At 42.6% G+C, this 22,981-nt stretch overlaps 1 pseudogene across 1 annotated transcript; it reads left to right on the forward strand.

Annotated features, from left to right (window-relative positions):
* Positions 1–18,191: 18,191 nt before the first annotated feature.
* Positions 18,192–19,221, forward strand: LOC308517286 (prothymosin alpha-like; annotated as a pseudogene). Its single transcript has one exon. The product of its transcript is annotated as a prothymosin alpha-like (transcript).
* The last annotated feature ends 3,760 nt before the right edge of the window (positions 19,222–22,981 follow it).

Below are 22,981 nucleotides of genomic sequence, written 5' to 3' on the forward strand. Positions count from 1 at the left end.
AAGATGGCGGCATAGGTAAATACCTGAAATTGCTGCCTCCCACAACCACTTTAAAAATACAACTAAAAGACAAAACGGACATCATCCAGAACCACAGGGAGGCTGGCTGAGTGGAAATTCTACAACTAGGAGGAAAGAGAAAAGCACACTGAGTCTCAGAGGAGGTGTGGAAGTAAAGTGCAGAGGTATGGAGGCGCACCCGGAAAGGGCTGGCAACTGAGGATGCAGTTGTCTTTTTCAATCAGGAGGGAGTCACAAGCTCCTAACTGCTCTGAACTCCAGTTCCGGGTGAGTATCTGGGGACCCAGATTCATATGGGGAGAAACTGGACTGTCTGGCATCGAGCAGAACTCAAGAGCGGCTTTCTCTCAGAGGTGCTTGCAGCGATTACCACAGGACACTGAGACCCAGGGCCTCTTAGGGCAGGGATGAGGGTCAGCCATAGCTGTTTGCTCCACCCTGTTGATTCCCTGAGACCCCATCCCACCCAAGCTATGCGCAGAGGCTTTTGCATATGAATGGCCTGGCCCTTTGCAATCTAAAATTACCTAACAAACTGCAGCTGAGTCAGAGAGACCCAGAACACCCAAAAGAAGGCCCAAGGCCCCACAGCAGCTTGCATTGTTTCACAGCTGGGCCTCATCTGGGCACCTCCAAACCCCAAACAAAGAGGAATCTCTCCATAGCTCCTGCTGGGTAGCCTCAGGCAGAGGCTAAATTAGCACCTCCTTAGAGATCCAAGAGCCAGCGTACCCAGTGGTCAGAGTGGGGCCATCCAAATTACAATTCCTCAGATCCATAAGGGACACACTCAGGGGGCAGACTCAGTGAGCACCAAAGCCCCACTGAAGCAAGTCTTGCCCCATAAAGGTGTCTCCAGCACAGAAGTTCTCCCACCGTAGACACAGCTGATTCTCACAGCCAATTGGCCTGGATGTCAATTCCTCCCAGTGATACCTACAACAACCAAGGCTTAACTACAATAAGACTGTGCACAAAGCCCACAAAGGGGTGCACCAAGAGTGTCCAACTCAGGTAATTGGGGAGGCTGAGCCACTGGGCCCTATAGGACACCTAGCACACAAAGCCACTCTATCAACACAGGGAAGCAGCCAAAACGCGGAGATAAAGAAACAGGTCACAAATGACAGAAATGGAGGAAAGCAAACTACTGGATATAGCGTTCAAAACCACAGTTATAAGGTTTTTCAAGAATTTTATAGAAACTGCCAATAAATTTAGTGAGACCCTTGATAAATCCAGTGAGACCCTCAAGGATATGAAAAAGGACCAACTAGATATTAAGCATACACTGACTGAAATAAAGAATATTATACAGAGTTCCAACAGCAGACTAGAGCAGTGATGGTGAACCTATGACACACATGTCAGAGGTGACAAGCGAACTTATTTTTTTGGTTGATTTTTCTTTGTTAAATGGCATTTAAATATATAAAATAAATATCAAAAATATAAGTCTTTGTTTTACTATGGTGGCAAATATCAAAAAATTTCTATATGTGACATGGCACCAGAGTTAAGTTAGGATTTTTCAAAATGCTGACACGCCAAGCTCAAAAGGTTCGCCATCACTGGACTAGAGGATCGCAAGAATCAAGTCAAAGATTTGAAATACGAAGAAGAAGAAGAAAAAACACCAACTGGGAAAACAAGAAGAAAAAAAGAATCCAAAAATATGAAGATAGTGTAGGGAGCCTCTGGGACAACTGCAAGCGAAACAACATCCTAATTATAGGGGTGCCAGAAGAAGAGAGAGAGCAAGATATTGAAAACCTATTTGAAGAAATAATGACAGAAAACTTCCCCTACCTGGTGAAAGAAATAGACTTACAAGTCCAAGAAGCACAGAGAACCCCAAACAAAAGGAATCCAAAGAGGACCACACCAAGACACCTCATAATTAAAATGCCAAGAGCAAAAGACAAAGAGAGAATCTTAAAAGCAGCAAGAGAAAGACAGTCAGTTACCTACAAGGGAGTACCCATACGACTGTCAGCTGATTTCTCAACAGAAACTTTGCAGGCCAGAAGGGAGTGGCAAGAAACAGTCAAAGTGATGAATGCCAAGAACCTACAACCAAGATTACTTTATCCAGCAAAGCTATCATTCAGAATTGAAGGTCAGATAAAGAGCTTCACAGATAAGAAAAAGCTAAAGGAGTTCATCACCACCAAACCAGTATTATATGAAATGCTGAAAGGTATCCTTTAAGAAGAGGAAGAAGAAGAAAAAGGTAAAGATAAAAATTATGAACAACAAATACATATCTATCAACAAGTGAATCTGAAAATCAAGTGAATTGCCCTAACCGGTTTGGCTCAGTGGATAGAGCGTCGGCCAGCGGCCCGAGAGGTCCCAGGTTCGATTCTGGTGAAGGGCATGTACCTTGGTTGCAGGCACATCCCCAGTAGGAGGTGTGCAGGAGGCAGCTGATCAATGTTTCTCTCTCATTGATGTTTCTAACTCTCTATCCCTCTCCCTTCCTCTCTGTAAAAAAAAAATCAATAAAATATACTTTTTTAAAAAATCAAGTGAATAAATAATCTGATGAACAGAATAAACTGGTGAATATAATAGAATCAGGGGCATAGAAAAGAAACGAACTGACAATTCTTGGGGGGAAAGGGGTGTTGCCTCTGGGTAGTGTTGAAGCAAATAGGGGCGACATTAGTTAGCTGCACATTGGCCGTGACAGGTCCTATTATTTCTTCAGTTAAGTTCCCTGGTTTAGTTATGTTTACTGGAGTAGCCATTAATAGGAGTGGTCCAGGGGGGAGACAAAGCCAGCAGTCCCTAACCAAGTAAGGGATGGTAATATTGAGGAGGTGGTGGGTTGAATTGAGGAGCTGATAAAGCCGGGAGTCTAGATCATATTGCTTCTGCGGCTGAGTCTTCAGCTTAGGTAATCAGGGTGCTTTATGTTCAAGCAGCTGCCTGATAGTCTTTTTAATATCTGCTTCCTGCCCTAACCGGTTTGGCTCAGTGGATAGAGCGTTGATCTGCAGACTCAAAGGTCCCAGGTTCGATTCCAGTCAAGGGCATGTACCTGGGTTGCGGGCACATCCCCAGTAGGAGATGTGCAGGAGGCAGCTGATCGATGTTTTTCTCTCATCGATGCTTCTAACTCTCTGTCCCTCTCCCTTCCTCTCTGTAAAAAATCAATAAAATATATATTTTTTTAAAAATCTGCTTTCTGAGCTTGGTCCTGTAACTCCCCCACTCAGCCCCGCCCCAGCCATTAGAGTAGCCAACATGGGTGGGGCGAGTCCAGCAAGTTACTGAGTTTGGCTTCCCTTGACAGATGCATCCTGCCCATTTTGTCTGGGCTTAATTCTTCCCATCCAATACAAACACCCCACACACACACACCACCACCACCACCACCACCACCACGTGCATTTGATAGCAGAGTCATAACATGCTGCAGGCTGATAAGTATAGATAACAAAAATCTGATTTAATTGGGTTTTCCCGTAGACTACCCGGTCTAGCATATTTGGGTAGCGAGTCTCTAAGCAAGGACACGTGGTAGCCCCTAAGGGAGGCAAGTATGTGCTAGCTAATATTATTAGTGGGAACATATTATTCCCTCTATTCCTGTCCAGTGGGGGTCCACAGCAGTGAACTACTAGGACAAAAGTAGTTTTATGACTATTCCTGCAAGGCAGATATAGTCAAGGACGGCATGACAAGGTGTAGTCCAATAATTCATGATGAGGCCTTCGTTTCCTTGCTGAGGTGCAGCCAGAGGGGATTCTCAAGATCTGGGGTCACCTTCCACTCGGATTGATCAGTGCTTGATGAGCTGTCTTCACACACGAGTGGTGGATCCAGGTGCTCAATCCTGCAACCTTGAGAGCTGTAGGTGTGGTTAATATGACTGGATAGGGTCCCTCCCAGGTAAGCTTGTGGGGTTTCTTTTTCCAATCCTTTACCCTAACCTGGTCTCCAGGTTTATAAGGATGTACGGCTGTCCCTAGAGAGATGGGTAACTGATCAGTAACCCATCTGTGGACCTCAAAGACAGCTTTTCCAAGTCCTTGCAGTTGCTTCTGGATTTCTAATTTCCCTATTTTCCCCAAATCTCCGTTTGGCCGAATTAAGGGAGGGGGTCTGTCATATAGAATTTCAAAGGGAGAGAAACCTACCCTGGCCCTCTGGGCACAGCGTATCCGCAGGAGTACAAGAGGCAAGATATCTGTCCAGGGTAAGGTTGTCTCTTGGCATAGCTTAGCCATGGTCTGCTTTATGGTCTGATTCATGCGTTCTACTTTCCCTGAACTCTGAGGCCTGTAAGCTGTACATAGGTTCCATTTAATTCCTAAAACCTTAGCTACCTATTGTACTATTTCTGCTACAAAGGCTGGGCCACTATTGGACCCTATGGTCAGAGGCATTCCATACCACGGAATAATGTCCTTTAGCAATGCCTTAGTGACTTCTCTCACCTTTTCCATGCGAGTGGGATATGCCTCGACCCAGCCTGAAAAGGTGCAAACAAAGACTAGTAGGTATTTATTTTCTCTGCTAGGCCCTATTTCTGTAAAATCTACTTCTAAGTCCTCAAAGGGAGGTTGGTCACAGCGCTGAACTCCTATTGGTTTTACAGGACCCTGTTTGGCATTGTTCTGTGCACAGAGGAAGCAATGCTGAGAGACGAGGCACGCAAAGAGGGAAGACAGGCAATTAGGTAGTATCTGCCTAACAAATCTTCTAGGGCAGTCTTCCCAAAATGAGTGAGTTCATGCTGCTGGAGGCCTACCTTATGGGCTAACTGTTCTGGGACACAGACCCTATGAGTATCTACCAGCCTTCCTTCGTTCTCTTGCCCCCTTCTTGCTGGGCCCATTCCTCTTCCTGGGCAGTGTATTTTGCAGGTTCAGCTTATTCGGGGGCCAACATGATCCGTGACGGTGCTGCTTGTTCTTTAGCAGCCAGCTTGGCTGCAGCATCAGCACATTGGTGTCCTTCTGACACTGAGTCTTTCTTTCCCCTTCTGGTGACCTTTGCAATGGATGACGGCTATTTCCTCAGGCTCCCAGACTGCTTCTAGAAACTTTAAGATCTCATTCTGATTTTTGATTCCTTTTCCTTCGGCCATCAGGCGCTCCTTTTCCTTGTATAGATGTCGGCACGCTTATCCTTACTGAGTTCTAGGGCAGTGATGGTGAACCTTTTGAGTTTGGTGTGTCAAAATTTTGAAAAACCCTAACTTAACTCTGGTGCCGTGTCACATATAGAAATATTCATAATTTTTAAAATATATTTGCAACCATAGTAAAAAAAGATTTATATTTTTGATATTTATTTTATATATTTAAATGCCATTTAACAGAAAAATCAACCAAAAACTATGTATAAAATGAACAAAGACAGAAAAACAATGTACATTTAGGAAAAAATAATAATAAAAACAATGATAATCAAATGGTACGAAAACCAGAAATTAGTGACTTTTTTGGTGCTGAAGTTTGTCTGCTAATTCTTCGATTGCAGGTTCATACTTGGTGCACTTCAAGGCCAAGCAAGCGCCACTAAATTCATCTGTTAGCCGGTTTCTTTTGTTCCTTGTAATATTATTTAATGCTGAGAACAAAGTCTCACAAAAATATGTTGATGAAAAAATTGTTAGCATAGCCATCGCTAGATTTTTAATGTCTCTAAAAGTGTCAGGTACTCTGTTCTAAGCACTCAAAATTTCTTGTTCTTAGTTGCACTCTTCTTCATTATTCAAACAATTTCGTTCCAGATTTTCAAGTTTTGACCTTAAGTCGACAAACACATGAGTCCAAATGCTACCTTGAAAATCTGCAAGTTGCATCCCTAAATCGTCAATTTGCATCTCTAAATCGTCAATTTGCATCCAATTTGCATCTCTAAATCGTCAATTTGGAATTGAAATCCTTTTAATTCCAAAGTACTGTGAACAACTACATCCGGATACTTAATTATTTTAATGGTCTGTTTTAGGCTTCTAAATTGGTCGAATCTTTCTCTGAGCTGTTCAAATAACGAGTTTACTATATTCTGGTACATAAGTATGGACTCCATTACACTCGTTGTAGTGGCCTTCTCGAAATACTTTTTTATCCGAGGAAAATACTTGTAAGTTTTAGTTTTAATATATCACTTGAAAATTTTAAGTTTACTTTCAAAAGATTTGATGGATCCAAACATAACGTCAATACTTTTGCCAAAATCTTGTAATTTTAAGTTCAGTTCATTCATATGAACAGAGAGATCTGTAAAAACCATCAAATTGCTGACCCACTTATGATCATTGCTCTGAGGAAAGTTTGCCAGATCCTTATTCTCAATAAATACCGTAATTTCTTCAAAGCACTCCACAGATCGCTCAAGTACTTTACCTCGACTCAGCCATCTCACACTATTGAACATCAGTAGTCCACTGTAGGTTGAATCAACTTCCTGTAAAAGTGCAGAAAATTCTTGCTTGTGAAGGGGTCGAGAAGCTATAAAATTCACAATTTTTGTTACAACTGACATTAAATCATTCAATTCTGAGAATCCCGATTTGGCACACAACACCTCCTGATGGATAATGCAATGAAAAGGTCCAAGTGGATGTCTAATAGCTTCCATAAACAATTTCAGGAATCCCACATTTTTTCCCACCATATTTGGTGCCCCATCTGTCATGACTGACACAATTTTAGAGATATCAATGTTTAGGTCACTGAATGTTTTTATAACAACCTTACATATTTCATTTCCTGATGTACTTATTGGCACTGATTCTAACTTTATCAAGTCTTCTCTCATTGTGAGACCATCAGAATATCTAGCAATAATGGCCAACTGAGCATTTGATATGACATCAGTAGTTTCATCAAGAGAAATCGAAAAATATTTACAACTATTTAAGTCTTTTTTTAATTGATGTACGTTTTTGTTAAGATCTATTATTCTGTGTTTGATAGTATTTCTACTGAGTGGTAACTCAAAAATTCTTTTAATAATACCATCTTTATTTTTCATATCGTGAAATAAAGCTGATGCACATCTTAGAAATGTTTCCTTAATAAATTCTCCATCACTGGGGGCTTTTCCATGCTGAGCTATGGAGTGAGCAATACAGTAACTTGCTGATGTTAAATTTGTAGACCATCTTATAAATTTAATGATGGAATTTGATTGACTTTTATAGAGGTGTAGCTGCCTAGAAATGTATTCCTTCCTTTCATCGATACTTTTTTTCAAGAGCTGACAATGATTAGTTTCAAAATGTCTCTTTACATTCCACGTTCTGCTTACTACCATTTCATTACACAGTATGCACAATGATCTGTTGTTTCTGCCGACAATCCCATACATCTCGGTCCATATGTCTTGAAAGGGTAGGCTACTGCTACTTCCACTTCCTTTATCATTCAATCTTGCTTTTTTATTTATCTTGATTCTCCATCACAAGGCTGCAAAAATAAATAAATATAAATCACGGCGTTTTTTATAAAAGGTTGATAGGTTTCTTACCTATTAACTTTTTGCAGTGTTGTTGCACTGACTCCTAGTGCAAAACAATTCAAAGATAATATGTATAACCAACAAATATATGGTGCTGTAATCAATGATCCGACATGCAGAATGTCTCGTCGAGCACTGTTGCACTGTATATCTTTTTCTGCTAACCCTCCCACTCCTATCTCCTATCGAACATGGCGATCAAGTGCGTCCGTTTGCCGAATGCACCTGAACGCACGGGAAGCTTACCCGAGGCACATGTTGACAATAACGAGCCGTTTCCAGAATTGGGCATTTTATCACTCGAGTAAAAATAAAATGTCATGAGTAAAGATTAATCTCTTTATAGTGCAATTCTTAACCTTTTTATATTAATGTCAATATTGGAACAATGTATCTTGGATATTTTCACTATGTATCTTTGCTACGCAACACCGATGTACATGTTTACATCCGGTTTTAGAATTGCATTATTGACCATGAGTAACATGAGCAATAATATTACTCGAGTGATGCTCAACTCTAGCCGTTGCGAGAGACAAATATTTGAATTATGCAATTTTTGTTTCTGTCGATGCGTGTCACCCAAAATGAGTTCATGTGTCACCTCTGACACACATGTCATAGGTTCACCATCACTGACCTAGAGGCACTGAAACCAGGCTGCTTCTCCCCTTACCCAGGACTTCTGGGAGACGTTCTCTCATTCCGACAAGAGTCCATGCCCAGCTGACTGCGCACTTGCTCTTTTCACTCTGCAGTTTCTTTTCTATTTTTTAAAAATATGTTTTTATTAATTTCAGAGAGGAAGGGAGAGGGAGAGAGGGATAGAAACATCAATGATGAGAGAGAATCATTGATAGGCTGCCTCCTGCACACCCTATACTGGGATGCAGCCCACAACCTGGGCATGTGCTCTGATCCAGAATGGAATCGTGACCTCATGGTTTATAGGTTGATGCTCAACCACTGAGTAACACCGGCTGGACGTGTGCTTATTCTTGAAGATGAGAAGACATTGCTGCGAAGCAACAAGATTGGCAAATAAAGGGCTCACGGTACGGCCCCCAGAGGGAAAGGTCAGCTCAGGGAATCCACATCCTTGTGGAGAAGCAGCTTCACAGGAGATGGACACAGGCAGAGCCAAGAGCTGCAGCCCCCATCACTCAGCCCTCAGGACACGGGACATCGCCCGCCCAGGTGCTGGGCCAGAGCCTATTGACAGCAGTAGATCCTCTCACCCGAGGACCCATGCTCACAGAAAACAAGCCGGGGTTGGGGTGGTGAGTGCCAGTGGGGGCTGTTCCTGGCTCTGTGCCCTGAGCACTGGCCCCACCCTCCTCGCCTCTCCCTCCTTAGGTTAGTTAGTGCCTAAGCTTGTTCCAACCCACTGCTTCAGGTTCTGCATAAAGACAAGGCTCTTACTCTTTAAAATATACTGCTAACAACTAACTGGTCAGGACAGTAACAAGGACCCCATTTAAAGTGGGCTTATAGTAAGAGGCAATGTGCTAAGCTCTTTCATGGATCACACCCATTTTATCCTCATCAAAACGTTCAAGCAGAAATTCTTGTTATCCCCAGTTCAGAGAGGAGAAAACAGGAGCGGGGGTGAGGTAATAATTGGGAGAGGTCATACTGGAGAAGGTGGGTCTTGAGTAGCAGGTAGAGTCCAAAGCCGGCGTACTGCACGCTGTGCTCCTCAGCCTGTGGCCCATGTCACCAGCTTAAAAGGCAGACACAACCGGTGAGAGCTCTATCCTGTGAGGAAGGGCACAGAGGGTGTCCCTGGGCTCCCTCACTGGCTGAGGTCCATTTGTGTTTAGGCAGCAGAATGAGCATGCTCAGCTCCTCACCCATGTAGGGCAGCTCCAGCACCTGGGCCTTCACCTCCTTTATGTAGGCTAGGTTACCATGGCCTCCTGGAACATCATCTGCGCGGGCCTCTGCTCCTCCTCAGGGGAACAAACAGAGGGGCCCGAAGGAAAAGCACTGGGTGGAAAAGGCAAAGACCTTTCCAGAAGAGCGCAGGGACTCCAGGAGCGTGCCTAGCAGCCGTGGTGGAAACAATATTCCTGCTCTAGGGAGCACTTCGGGAAGTCCACCACGCCGTCCGTGATGATGACACAGCATCTGCTGTGAGCAGGTGTGGCAGCACCATGAGGAGATGTGTAATTCAGCAAGATCAGTGTGAAACTCTGCATTTTCCAGAGGAACAAGCCAGATTTTCCTCATGTAAAATATGCTCTGCAAATGTATTTAAAGAAACAATGTGATCAAAGGATTCTAGCTAATTAGAAAAAAGCATTTATGGAAAAGTGGGGAAAAACTTCTAGTTTCACAGCAGTGTGACTGCAGTAAGATGGACCTGCCCTGTCAGAAAATAGTCTCTCATCCCGTACAAGACCCAGATGTGTCTTCATGTCTTTACATTCAATTTTCCCTAGTTTGATACTCTACTACAGGGAGGTGATTAATAAATTGTTGAAAGGTACATGCATGCAGAAGTTAGTGGAAGTATTAGACTTATTAAATTGAATTTTTAAAGTTGCTACAGACCATCCACTATAAAAATTAACATAGTTTCTAAAGTCAATGCTAGAAAAGTTTTCTACTCCTTGCTTTGCAACAAGAGAGCTGATTATTTAAAGTACACCTTATCCAAAAAAATAAAACAGGGAGATAGTAACTGTATAAGTTTCCAATATTTTGAAATGGTATTATTCATGGATTGCAGGATTGGAAAACTATTTCAATGTCTGCCTATATTGAAGTTATACCTCAATGTCAAGACTAAAGTCTTAGTTGTTTTAATATTAACAATTTATAAATACTTTACAAATAATGATACATTAATTAACAGCAAGTCAAGTCTATACGTAAGTTTTAAAATACATGATTTAATAAATGTTTTCACATTCACTCCCTTTATACCTCCAATGCACACAAGTATCACGTTTCCCTAACACCTGTGTGTTGTTGTTTTTTGCTTTCTATTTAACAACTTGCACATGAAGAAATATCTTAAGTTTCCAGAAATAGGTGGTAGCAATGAATGTATAAAAGTTAACAGAGGCAATAGGAGGAGGAATGAAATGTAAATATATATATATATATATATATATATATATATATATATATATATATATATTCATTTCTTTAGTTCTTTTCTACTGAGTTTAAAATTCCATTCAGAAATGTGTTGTTTCTGACTATTTTAACCAACTATTCATGCTTTCAGAAAACTAAAATTTTCCATTCAATTATTTCATCAAACTAAGCAGGGTTTTTGAAAGCTTCCCCACCTGGCTTGTTTTAAAAGGCATTTCCTTTGTGCGTGTTCTCTGGAAGGGTATATTCCATCTTCCTTAGACGTACATGGCATTGACAAGAAACAGCCTGGTCTCTTTTTTAATAGAGTTGTCTGGTAACAGGTTAGGAATTTTACCTTTTGGGAAAAGGAAAGAATATATCCCATTGATTTTTATAAAGGCATGATGAATAAACCTTGATAGCATTTATTGGCAGGTCCTTGATTATTAGTCAAAAGCCAAACATTCTTTTTCATATTTGCAGAGTTTGCATTGTTACATTCAGAAATGGAAAACAATGCATACGAGGTGCATTCATGATCACCAGTGCTCCAGGAACAGCACAGTGTTGAGGGCGGTGAAAGTCTTCTACATCACTCAAGGAAAAACACTGCACCAGGCCGGAGAACAAGGAAGCATGTTGGAAGCTACCCATTGTCTTCATTATCAGAGAAGTGTAAACAAGAAGCCCAGAATGCTGGTGAACCTTGAGCCCTGGCAAGGGCCAGAGCTATGCACTGATTGTTTAGTTGAGGTAATAGTAGCTAAAGCAATTTCCTGACCAAATAGTCTCAGAGTAAATCTTTACTAATATTTACTGACCTTTAAGATAGTCTGTCTGTTACCGCAATTGCCTGCCTAACTAAGGGCTATATGTGTATCCAAAATTGAATAAAAGGTTTGCAAGGCCTGGGCACCAGTGAAGTCCTTCTTCTTGTGTTGGACTCTCCACCTGGCCCCCCAATTTCCAAATTATTATTTCTTGTCTCATCTCTGTCATTTGTGAGCAGCCCTTCTCCAGATCCCAAACCCGGAATCACTCAGGACTGGCTCACATATCTGGTGCCTGAATAGGGATGTCTGGAGGAGCAGATTTCGCCTAGAGCAAAAAACGAAGTTCACCGAATAGGTGGGGAAAATTCACCGGATAGGTGGGAAAAAAGAATTCACTGAAAAGGTGGGGAAATTCACCGCATGCAAAGCCAATGGCCAGCTGCAGAAGTCATGATCTGTAAGTGGGGTGGGAACATCTTTTCTTAGCCAGGCTAATGGGGCAGGTTAAAAAGGGAGAAGCCTTATTACAGACTTTTGGTTTGCATACTCAGGGATAAAGGAATTAAAGTGTCAGAAGGTATTCTCTTACAGTTTTTGCATGCTATTATAGAACATAATCCCTGGTTTCCTGAAGAAGGTACATTAGAACTTGAATGTTGAGAAAGAGTAGGTCAAAACTTTAAAAAAGCTCAGCAGCAGGGGAAAACTTGCCTCCAAACTGTTTCTCCTTGTGGAACACAGTATTGCATTTGCTAGAACCTTTTAGAGAGGCTAAGGAGGATAAACCTCCTCCCCTTGCTCGCTCCGCTCTTAAAGAGGAGCAAAAAGAAAAATTGGAGGAATGGCCTTCGTGGACCCCTCACCTCCATATCCTAGTCCTGAAATGTTTAATTCGCTGATTAACTTCATGATCTGACTAGCTCAAGAGTAAAAACAGAATTGTGGCCTGACCTGAACCCAGGAAGTACACACACAAGCAGGTCCCCTCTAACCAGGTCACAGGGCCAACCCTGAGGGGACGGCTCCCCACCTAGCTCAGCCCTGCCTTCCTAACTCTAAGTGGGCTGAGGCGGACCACTCACACTGTGCCTTTAGCAAAGGACATGTCTCCAGCTGTGCCTGAGGGAACTCTAACAGGATTCCTGCAGGTTTGCAAAGAGCAAATCTCAAGGTGGGTCCTATGATGCAAAGGTTCCCACAGTTTTGAAAACATTTTTTTGCTCTTAACATGTTTCTACCATAAATGCTTACACAGGTCATGCTCCACTTATGACTCATAAACTAAGTCAACAAAAAAGTACTGACCCCAGCCATGGGCCTGGCCCTGGCACCAAGCTGAAGATGCGATCTGTGTCTGAGGTGACACACAGTCTGATGAGACCAAAAGTGCACAGAGGTACCTTTAAGGGTTCGCAGCCACGCTCCAAACTTTCCAACAACATCCTGGTCAGACTCTTAACTTCCGTGTTAGCTTTCAGTTCAATCTTCTGTGTTCCCTACTAGACTGTAAGCCTTAGCACGGCCCACTTCTCCTTCACTATTTTTGTATGAGTACCATCAAGAAGTGGTGAAACAGATTTGTTGAGTGACAGAGAGGCTTTGTGGTGAGATGTAAATATCAAAAACTATTATAGCTCTCCAATTAAATAAAGATGATAACAGCATTTTACTTTTTGTTTGTATTTTTTTGTTTTGTGTAGTTTTGTTTTTAAATTTTATTTTTCATTACAGTTTACATTGGATATTGTTTTGTATCACTTTCAGGTGTGCAGCACAGTGAGAAACAGCATTTTAGATCTGGATCCTGATGGTAACTTAGGAGAACAGAAAACAAAGAGGGTCCTCTGGGAATGGACTGGGATAGGTCTGCAGAGTGGTGTGTGTGTGTGTGTGTGTGTGTGTGTGTGTGTGTAGGAGGGAAAGGGAAGCATTAGGGAGAACACATAGGCCTTAAAATGTAAGCTGGGATCACGTGAGGAAGCGCCTGTACCCAATACTCTAAAGCCCACTTATAATTTCCCTAAACACAGTTACTTGGTTTCAGACACAAAGCAGTTGGCAATTGTCTCCCATTCTGCACTCACCTCACATTCCCAAACATTTTACCTTCTCTAGAAGAAAGAGGAAGGAGAAAGGAGAGAAGCCAAACAATGAAGAAAGGTGACAAATGGTTTCCTGTGTCCCCAATATTCTCCAATGTTAAAATATCAGGCTGATGTTAAACATTAATATTAAATAACCAGAACGATTTTTAAATTCCCTGTGCTTATCCTGGGAGACCCAACCAGCCAAAAGACCCAGAATCATCTCCAATGCGGTCTAAGCCCAGAGCGGGCAGCCTCCATGGGGTGGCAACCGCAGTAGTGATGAGGAGGATGTACTGAGTCTTCCAGAAGAGGGCCTGGCACTGACAACCAGGCAGATGGCCAGGATCACGCCATCAGTTCATTCACCTCACAAAATCATCACCCTGCATAGTCAGTAGTAGAATGGTTTTGGATTTCACTTATGGAGGGGCTTTTCTGGACAGAGGATTTTGTAGCAGCGACACAAATTTAAAACCTTGGTTTCACAAACAGATTTTATTTGGAAAGGCTATTCTGTCAGTGGTGAGGATTTATGAGACAGAGGAAAGGACCAGGCTGGACTTGGAGAGACCAGTTAAGAAGCGGTTAAAATGATAGTGGAGAAAATATGGTGAGACTCCAAACCCAGACAATAGCAGGATAACTCAGATGAGAGGCAAAGTTAAGAACCTTGAGAGGGAACCAGCCCGACATCCAGAGAGGAGACCGTGGAGGACCCAGGAGGGCTGATCTTCTGCCTCTGCATCATGATGCAAAATGGGGAGTCAATGGGCAGAGGCAGGTTAGGGTGCAGCGAATGGACATATTGGGACTCACACCAGGGAGAAATATTTCAGAAACAATGAAAAGCAACATGATTATGAAGCATATTAAAATTCAAAAATATAAAACTGTATTTGTAAGCCCATTTTTAAGGCAAGAGAGTTATAATTCACTGTCTTCCCTTCTGTAGTTTCCCTTTTATTTTCATCAATGTGTTAACACTACTTAATGAAAGGAAATGCCACTTTTGTTCTCCAAGTGTTTGTCAGCACATCTAAGAATGCTACATGCCATGTTTGTTAACTTCCTTGAGAAGAGACTGGAACCTTGGTGAACAACCCACCTGTGCTTACACACAGCGCCTGTTAACAGAAAGCAACACCCCCAACTTGGAGCATTGCATTCTAATACCCTGGTGTGACCTCCAAACAAGTGCCTGATTGAAAATTATGTGGGTTCCATATGAAAAAGGAGTGTGAATTAATTCTAGCCCAGGGTTTGTCAACCGCAGCACTGCTGACATTGTGTCAGATGGCCCTTCACTGAGGGGCTGTCCTGTGATTGTAGCATGATCAGCAGCATCCCCATCCCCAGCCACCAGCCACCAGATGCCAGTTGCACTTCCTCAGTTAGGACAACCACAAATGTGTTAGGAGGTGTCCCAATGCCCCCAGCTGAGAACCAATGTAAGAGATTTGTGTATGCTAAAAGGCATGATATATTAATATGAGGCAGACTAAAGTAATTCTTTGGGATTTAATCTAACATAGCCCCAAGAAATACAAGAAAAAGCAGAAGTAACAATCAAAGTGTTTTACCAGCAATTTTACAGGTTTCCAGACCTGATAGTGATTTAAATGTCAAGTCAGAATGAGAATAAGCTTGTTCCTTCTTGTATCTCCTTCCTCCTCCCCTCCACCCCCAGCCTATGGTTCCCACTTCCTGTGAGCTAGAAGAAAGAACCAGGGGAACCCCAACTGGGGTCCATGGATGCACCTCAGTGTAACATCCATTTTCTCCCTGGTATTACTTGCAAAATACTGTGCATATGGCAATGTCTGGGACACTTTTGCCAGATTACCAAAGAAATCAAAGACACAAGAAGCCTAAGTCTACTTCCCTCCAGTATTACCCACTACCTCGTCTGTCCGTTTGTCATACATGGCTCATTTGGGAACAGTCATCGCATGTTCCTGCTAAATGTTACATGTTCAGAAAGTAAAAGTGCTCATCTGTGTTCTATTCTTCTTTCACTATGCATAATCTCACACTAAAACAATCCATTTTATAAGAAGTTAATTTTATAGCTGCACTTCAGTTTTATGTAGACTTTTAGCAAAAAACTTAAACAAATTTGAAATGCTTTGACTTTTTGTGAAATAAATAAAACTATAGTGTTATAGTTTTATCTTACTTATCAAAGATGCAATTTTTCCATAATATAGTGATGCTTTTGTCTAGAGAAAATAACCTTATCACTTGATTTCTCTCATGAACACTATGGGAAATTCCCTGGCCTAAAGGTCACCTTTCTACCCATGTCAGTCCTTTCTTCATCCTACGGTGCCCCTTGTGCCACATAAGGGCCACATTGACTTCCATCAGCTGGTGTGAAGGTGTGAAAAGATCGGGTCTATGGAATAAGTGAAAAAACCCACATTCCATTGTTCTTCCTATGTGACAGCTGCCATAGCTGGGCCACCTGAGCAGTACTGTTTCCTTTTGTTCCCATGAAGACCATGGCCAGGGCAGAGGACATGCTCAGGGTCAAGAAAAACACATTTCCTGCTACACAAGCAAGTCTGTGGTCTAAAGGATCATCAGGGAAAGGCTGGATCTAAAGCTCAACACAGAAGCACATCAACCAAGCCCTCCTTCAGTCACCGAGGTGTCAGTGCCCCATCAGTACACACTGGATATGGTCAGCAGAATAATTGCCCCACAAAGATGTCCACATCCTAATCCCTGGAACCTGAGACTGTGACGTGGCCAAAAAAGACTTTACAAATGAGATGAAGTTTAGGCTCTTGATTTAGGGAGGCTATCCTGGACTATCTGGGTGGGCTCAATGCAATCATATGGCTTTTATAAGACAGAAGCAGGAGGGCCAACATCAGAGAAAACGGTGGGAGGACAGAAGCAAAGGTCAGAGTAGTGCAGGGCCACAAGCCAAGGATTTCATGTGGCCTCTACAAGTTGGTAAAGTCAAGGAAATGGATTTTCCCCCAGAGCCTCCAGATAGAACCAGCCCTCCTACTTGTTCCTGGACTCCTGACATCCAGAATTGTAAGATAAAAGACCTCGACTGTTTTCAGCCAGTAAGTTAGTGGTAATTTGTTATAGAAGCAATAGGAAACTAATACATTGATTTATTCACAAAGCAGCCAATTCTATCTGCGATCATGACCACTGACCCTGAGCAATAAGACCAGGGCAGGCTCCCAGACACCGTCCAGGACCTGCCTGCTGCACCTCTCTGTGCCAGGCACTGCTTGCAGCACTTCATATACATTCCCTCATTTAAGCCTCATCACAACATGCTGGGGTCAGAACAGTTACTACCTCACTTTAGAGCAGTGGTTCTCAACCTTCTGGCCCTTTAAATACAGTTCCTCATGTTGTGACACAACCATAAAATTATTTTCATTGCTACTTCATAACTGTAATGTTGCTACTGTTATGAATCGTAATGTAAATATCTGATGTGCAGGCTGGTCTTAGGCGACCCCTGTGAAAGGGTCATTCGACTGCCAAAGATGTCGCAACCCACAGGTTGAGAACCGCTGCTTTAGAGGATCACTGAGCTTATTCCAGTTCCAACAGGCAGTTGTCATTGATGAAGTCAGGACTAGAACTGGCAGTGTGATTCCAGAGCCTGAATCATTACATAAACACCCCCTATTGCTGCTGGTTCTCCCTACATGTTGTGTGTCTAATACACAGTGGAACGTCAACTTAATTCATTCTAGTTCGAGAAGCAATGTGTTTGAAAACAAATCATTTTTCCCATTAGAAACCATGTAAATTGAATTAATCTGTTCCAGACCCCCCAAATGATTTCATTTTAACCTTTCTCATGCACAGTACATATCTAAAGTACTGTTTAATCTATAAACACTCTTCTCTTAAATTTATCAAACCAACCCCTAAAGGAATCACTTAAAGCCTTAAAGGAATCACTTTCAGCACTGATTCCAGGTGTCTTTCAGGAGGTTGGTGCGCAGCATCTTCGTTTTTTCACATATCGCTGCCTCTGAAATGCTGTGAGCAGCTAACTGCTTTCCGTTTATACAAATCAACCATTTTTCTTTCTCTTCAATTGCCTGTGATCATTGTTCATGAGCCCTTTCACACTCTTAGCAACATTGATCACCTCTTCATGTCTTAAAATTTTGTTAATCCTCAATTTCAACACCAAGAAAAGCTATATATATATATATATATATATATATATATAGAGAGAGAGAGAGAGAGAGAGAGAGAGAGAGAGAGAGAGAGAACAGTTTCCTGAGATGTTGACAACTTGAGGCTTGAGGGATAGCCATAAACTGACTCATACTTGAGCATTCTCTCTTTGGTCTCCTGAAAGACACTTTTTGTCATGTTGAACTATCAGCATGAAAGGCTTGTTGGGTCAAGAACTAAAGTTTTGCTGAACAACTGAGATATTTTTTTCTGTGAACAACTTGCTTGAAAACTGAATTGTTCAAGATTGGAGTTGTTCGAGAACCAAAGTTTGACTGTAATTTGTAAACCATCTTCTATGAATAAAGAATGTAGTTCTCGCCCACTGGCTGCTCTGAAAAGCCACCTTTGCATTGTTCCTGTGGCTCCCTCTCGGCTCGCTGCAACCACCTCCGCCGCGCGCCTCCTCCACCGCCACGGACTCCGGCAGCTTCTTCGCCAGAGTCCTCCAACTCTTGCTTTTTTAAAAAAAAAAATCCGCTGCATAGGATCACCAGTGTGCCCCACCATGTCAGACACGGCCGTGGACACCAGCTCCGAGATCACCACCAAGGACTTAAAGGAGAAGAAGGAATTGTGGAGGAGGCAGAGAATGGAAGAGATGCACCTGCGAATGGGAACGCTAATGAGGAAAATGGGGAGCAGGAGGCTGACAATGAGGTAGATGAAGAAGAGGAAGAAGGGGGGGAGGAGGAGGAGGAGGAAGAGGAAGGTGATGGTGAGGAAGAGGATGGAGATGAAGATGAGGCGGCTGAGGCAGCTACATGCAAACGGGCAGCTGAAGATGATGAGGATGATGATGTTGACACCAAGAAGCAGAAGGCCGATGAGGATGACTAGACAGCAAAAAAAGGAAAAGTTAAAGGCCTCCGTGACCTATTCACCCTCCACTTCCCGTCTCAGAATCTAAACGTGGTCACCTTCGAGTAGAGACTCCCGCCCACCTGCCTACCCACCCACCTCAGGCAGCGCCACCTGCAGATGACACGCACTCTCCACCACCCAACCAAAACCACAACGTGAATTTGCAACAGGGGAGGAAAAAAGAACCAAAACTTCCAAGGCCCTGCTCTGCTTTTTTTCTTAAAAGTACTTTAAAAAGGAAAATTTGTTTGTATTTTTTATTTACATTTTATATTTTTGTACATATTGTTAGGGGTCAGCCATTTTTAATGATCTTGGGATGACCAAACCAGCCTTTGGAGCATTCTCTGTCCTACTTCTGACTTTACTTGTGGTGTGACCATGTTCATTATAATCTCAAAGGAGAAAAAAAACCTTGTAAAAAAAGCAAAAACAACAACAACAAAATCAATCTTATTCCGAGCATTCCAGTAACTTTTTGTGTATGTACTTAGCTGTACTATAAGTAGTTGGTTTGTATGAGATGGTTAAAAAGGCCAAAGATAAAAAGGTTTCTTTTTTTCCCTTATTTTGTCTATGAAATTGCTGTTTATTTTTTTTGGCCTGTTCGATGTATGTGTGAAACAATGTTGTCCACAATAAACAGGAATTTTATTTTGCTGAGTTGTTCTAACAAAAAAAAAAAGAATGTAGTTCTCTATAAATAAACATTACATTTTGGTCACCATGTCATGTGAAAATAGCTGGGAGATCTCACCAAATCAGGAGGGTTGGTTTGAGATAGTCTGACGTAAAATAGGGGTACATGGAAAAGAAAAAATTTCTTTTTGAAACAGGGGGACTCCAAAGAAATTCACCGAGACTTAGCTGGAGAGCCATCAAGAGGGCCCATGGCACAGACAGAAAACACTCAGCTGGAATCTACTGTCAACAAGTGGGCACTGGGCACCAAAGGCGCTGCTCTGGGTCCAGCCTCGCCTCTCTCACGGCTGCTATAAAATGCATCCCCCCAGGAAAGGAGCAGCAGATCCATCCACATGCACCCTGGAAAGTAGGAAAAGAGAAGAAAAGATGACCCTCAAAGAAGGCTTATTACTGAATGAAAACTTTTATAGGTCAACATTGCTTCTTAAAATTTTAGCAAATTATTATAAGTTTAGCATTGTTTTATTTTTTTAAAACCTTATTTAATAAAACTATGGTTATTTTATTGGCTGGGCTACTGCCAAGTAAAAAGTTAAGTTTATTACTAAACCTCTGTTTTCCAGAGTCACTTTGCTGTTACAATTGAGGTCATTTTGGGAAAGAAAAGACAAATCATCTATAATTGCATAACTCTGGAAGCTACTTTTCTCTATTAGTTTATTCTTTCTTACTAGTAGCCCGGTGCACGAAATTCGTGCACTGGGGTAGGAGGGGAAAGGGGCCCCTCAGTCTGGCCTTCACCCTCTCCAATCTGAGACCCCTCAGGGAATGTCCAACTACCTGTTTGTGCCCACACTTTTAACAGATAACAGCTCCATTGTTGTTTCTTTCTTATGCTTAAAACCATTGGAATTAGTAGGGATTCAAAGTGTGTATACATTTTGGGGGGACACCCTGTATCTCTCTAGTCAGCGGTGAAAGAAACCAACAGAAGATTTGGAATCCCAGACAGGGAACCTTGCTCACTCTCCACATGTCTCCCCACTTCACTTTCCACCTTCATGGGCAGCAGGAGAATCAACGTTTTCTCTCATTGGAGGAGACAGAAGATGGCGGCGATATAGGCAGACGTGTCCCAGGTCATGTCCCGGAGCAAATGGAGTGAGCAGCTGAAACTAATAACACCCACCCCAAATTGGCGAAATTACTCAGCTGGTGAGATGGTTTGCAGCCGGGAAGGGCAGAACTCCCCTGGAAAGGTAAAAAAACAACAACCAGGGATTTGGGCAGGAAAGTTTGGCAGACCTCTGAGCCCAGAGGGTCGGAGGGAGACCGTGTGGCAGACAGCCGCGTCCCTTGGGACAGGCACAGCCCCTGACTGGGGAAAGGAGATCCGTGGGATTCCTGGTGCCAGGGGATTTGAAATCTGGGTTCTGTGAGCACAGAGGACTGAGCCTAAAGGGGGTAGCCTGAAGAGCTGACCAGACCATACAGTGCCGGTAAGAGAAGAGCTTACAGAAACTCAGCCTTCCCAGTTTCCGCGGCCGGCGTTTGTTTGTTTGTTTGTTTTCACTGAATCCTGTTCATAAGACATTTCGGATACAGACACTCACCTGTGCTGAAGAGAGGGAGAAGGTGCGGACGAGTGGAATCTGGGGAGAGACTGAGGAGAGAGGGGGGGCCGGGAGAGGTGGCAGCAAATTGAGTGCTGAGACACCCCTGGGCCCAGGATCTGGGCAGCCATTCTCTCCAGAGGGTGGGACTCCTCCACCTAGCCCCCAGGCAAGGAGCACAGCCACACCCAGATTCTACCTGAAGGAGATCAAGGATTAAAATAATCTGATCAGTCCCTGGGAGTTAACAGGGTCTGGCCTATAGAGGGATTTTCAATCCCAGCAACAAAACAGAGCGGGTAACTATTAAGGAACCAGCTCTGGGCAGTGGACTTCCCCAAACCAGTTTTAAGTGCAATAGAGATGATAAACCCAAGCTACTGGACAGAGAGGCCCTATAGCCTCAGAGGCCAACCCAAAAACACTGCCACCCAGAGGCTGAACCACAAACTGACTCTTAGCTAAATACAAATTAAGGCAGTCTGGGAAACAAATACGGCCTGCTTTAAAATCAGGACTGTGGTTTACAACATGGAGGAACAGTGTATCGCAGGGAAATTCAACACTCTCCTGAATACCTGACAGGACTAAGGCAAGCCATACTGACAAGTAGAAGAACTGAAGGACCTTCACTACTGCAAATTTTTTTTTCTTTTTTCACCTTTTAACTAAGAAACCAATTTTTTTTTCTTCTTTTTCCATCACCTGATGTTACCCTTTTAATTACTACATTTTTATTTTTAATCAGTATTATTACTGCTACCATTTTACCATTTTTTAAAGTCCCATTTTATTTTCTCTTTATTTTATTTTGGGATTAGTGTTCTCCATTCTATTTTCATCGTTCCTTTAGCATCAATTTTCCCTACCTCAATTTTACCTCTATGCTAAAACCCTCTCCCTCACTTTTCCCCTTTTGTTGTCCTGTTTCTCCTACCCTATTCCTGCTTTAGATTTTCCCTATTCATTCCGTTTACCTCCTGTCAAAATTTCACCCTACTTATATATCCTATTTCCAATCCACTGCTCTAAATCCTTATGCATATATCCCTTATCTTTCTTCACTATCCAAATTTTTTTTTCTTCTTTTATCTTTCTATTGTTTTGTTGCTGTTTGCTTGATTGTTGAGTATATTGTTTTTGTTGTTGTTGTTGTTGTTGTTTTGTGTCTGTGTGTGTGTGTGTGTGTGTGTGTGTGTGTGTGTTTTAGGACTGGTTGTGAGGCTGTTTTGCTTATTCTTTTTCTTTTTTTCTGCTGGTTTTTCCCCTCCCTCCACCCCCACTCCCCCAGTTATTTTTGTGCTTCTGTTTTCCCTTGCTTCTCTTGATATTATTGGTTGTTTCTAGTTTGCATTCATCTCCAGGGAGCTGTTGCTGGAATTTGTTGGGATTAGTGGTGGTTCTATAGGAGTTTTCTCCTCATATACATAGTCTCTTCCCCTCTTCTACTTCATTCTCTCTTTTCGCTCTTTTTTGTTCTCTTTTCTTTCCCCCTCCTTTTTCCCAATTTCATTTTTGCACTCCTTTTTTTTTTCTTCCCTACTTTTCTTTTCTTTTCTTTTCTTTTTTCTCTTTTATCTTTTTCTCTTCTTTCTTCCTTATCCCCTAATTCTCTTAATTCGGGTGGTCACCTTTATTTGGGGTTATTAATATCGTGAATATATTTGTGTTTAGTGCCAGGTACGTGGTGCCTTGTTGTGTTGTATTTTGTGCCTTTAAATGAATGCAGCAGATCCAAGCAACAGCAGCCTCCTGAGCACACACCCTCTGTCTGAGGACCAGCAGCTGTACGTGAAGCCTCCCCCCACCAGCCAGAAGAGCCACCACAGCTGTGAACAGCACCCTCCAGAGGAGCTGCTGCCAACTGAGGAGCAGCTGCTACCGCAACCGCCCGAAGAGCAACCACAGCCCAAGGAGTCACTACCACCCAGGGAGCAGCCACTGAACGACTCAATGTCTAGATATGTCAGTGAGATCAAACATGGGTAGACAAAGAAACCCCCAAAGGAAAGAGAAGGAGGACTCTCCAGAAAAGCAGCTAAGTAATACAGAGGCATGCAACATGACAGAAAAAGAATTCAGAATAAGGGTCCTAGAGTGCATAAACCGGATGGAGGAAAAAATCAACAACTTCTGCAAGAAGCAAGAAGAAACAGATGAAAAAGTCAACTACCTA

This window comes from Myotis nattereri (assembly GCF_964212035.1).
Source record: "Myotis nattereri genome assembly, chromosome: 3".
Taxonomy (NCBI): Eukaryota; Metazoa; Chordata; class Mammalia; order Chiroptera; family Vespertilionidae; genus Myotis; species Myotis nattereri.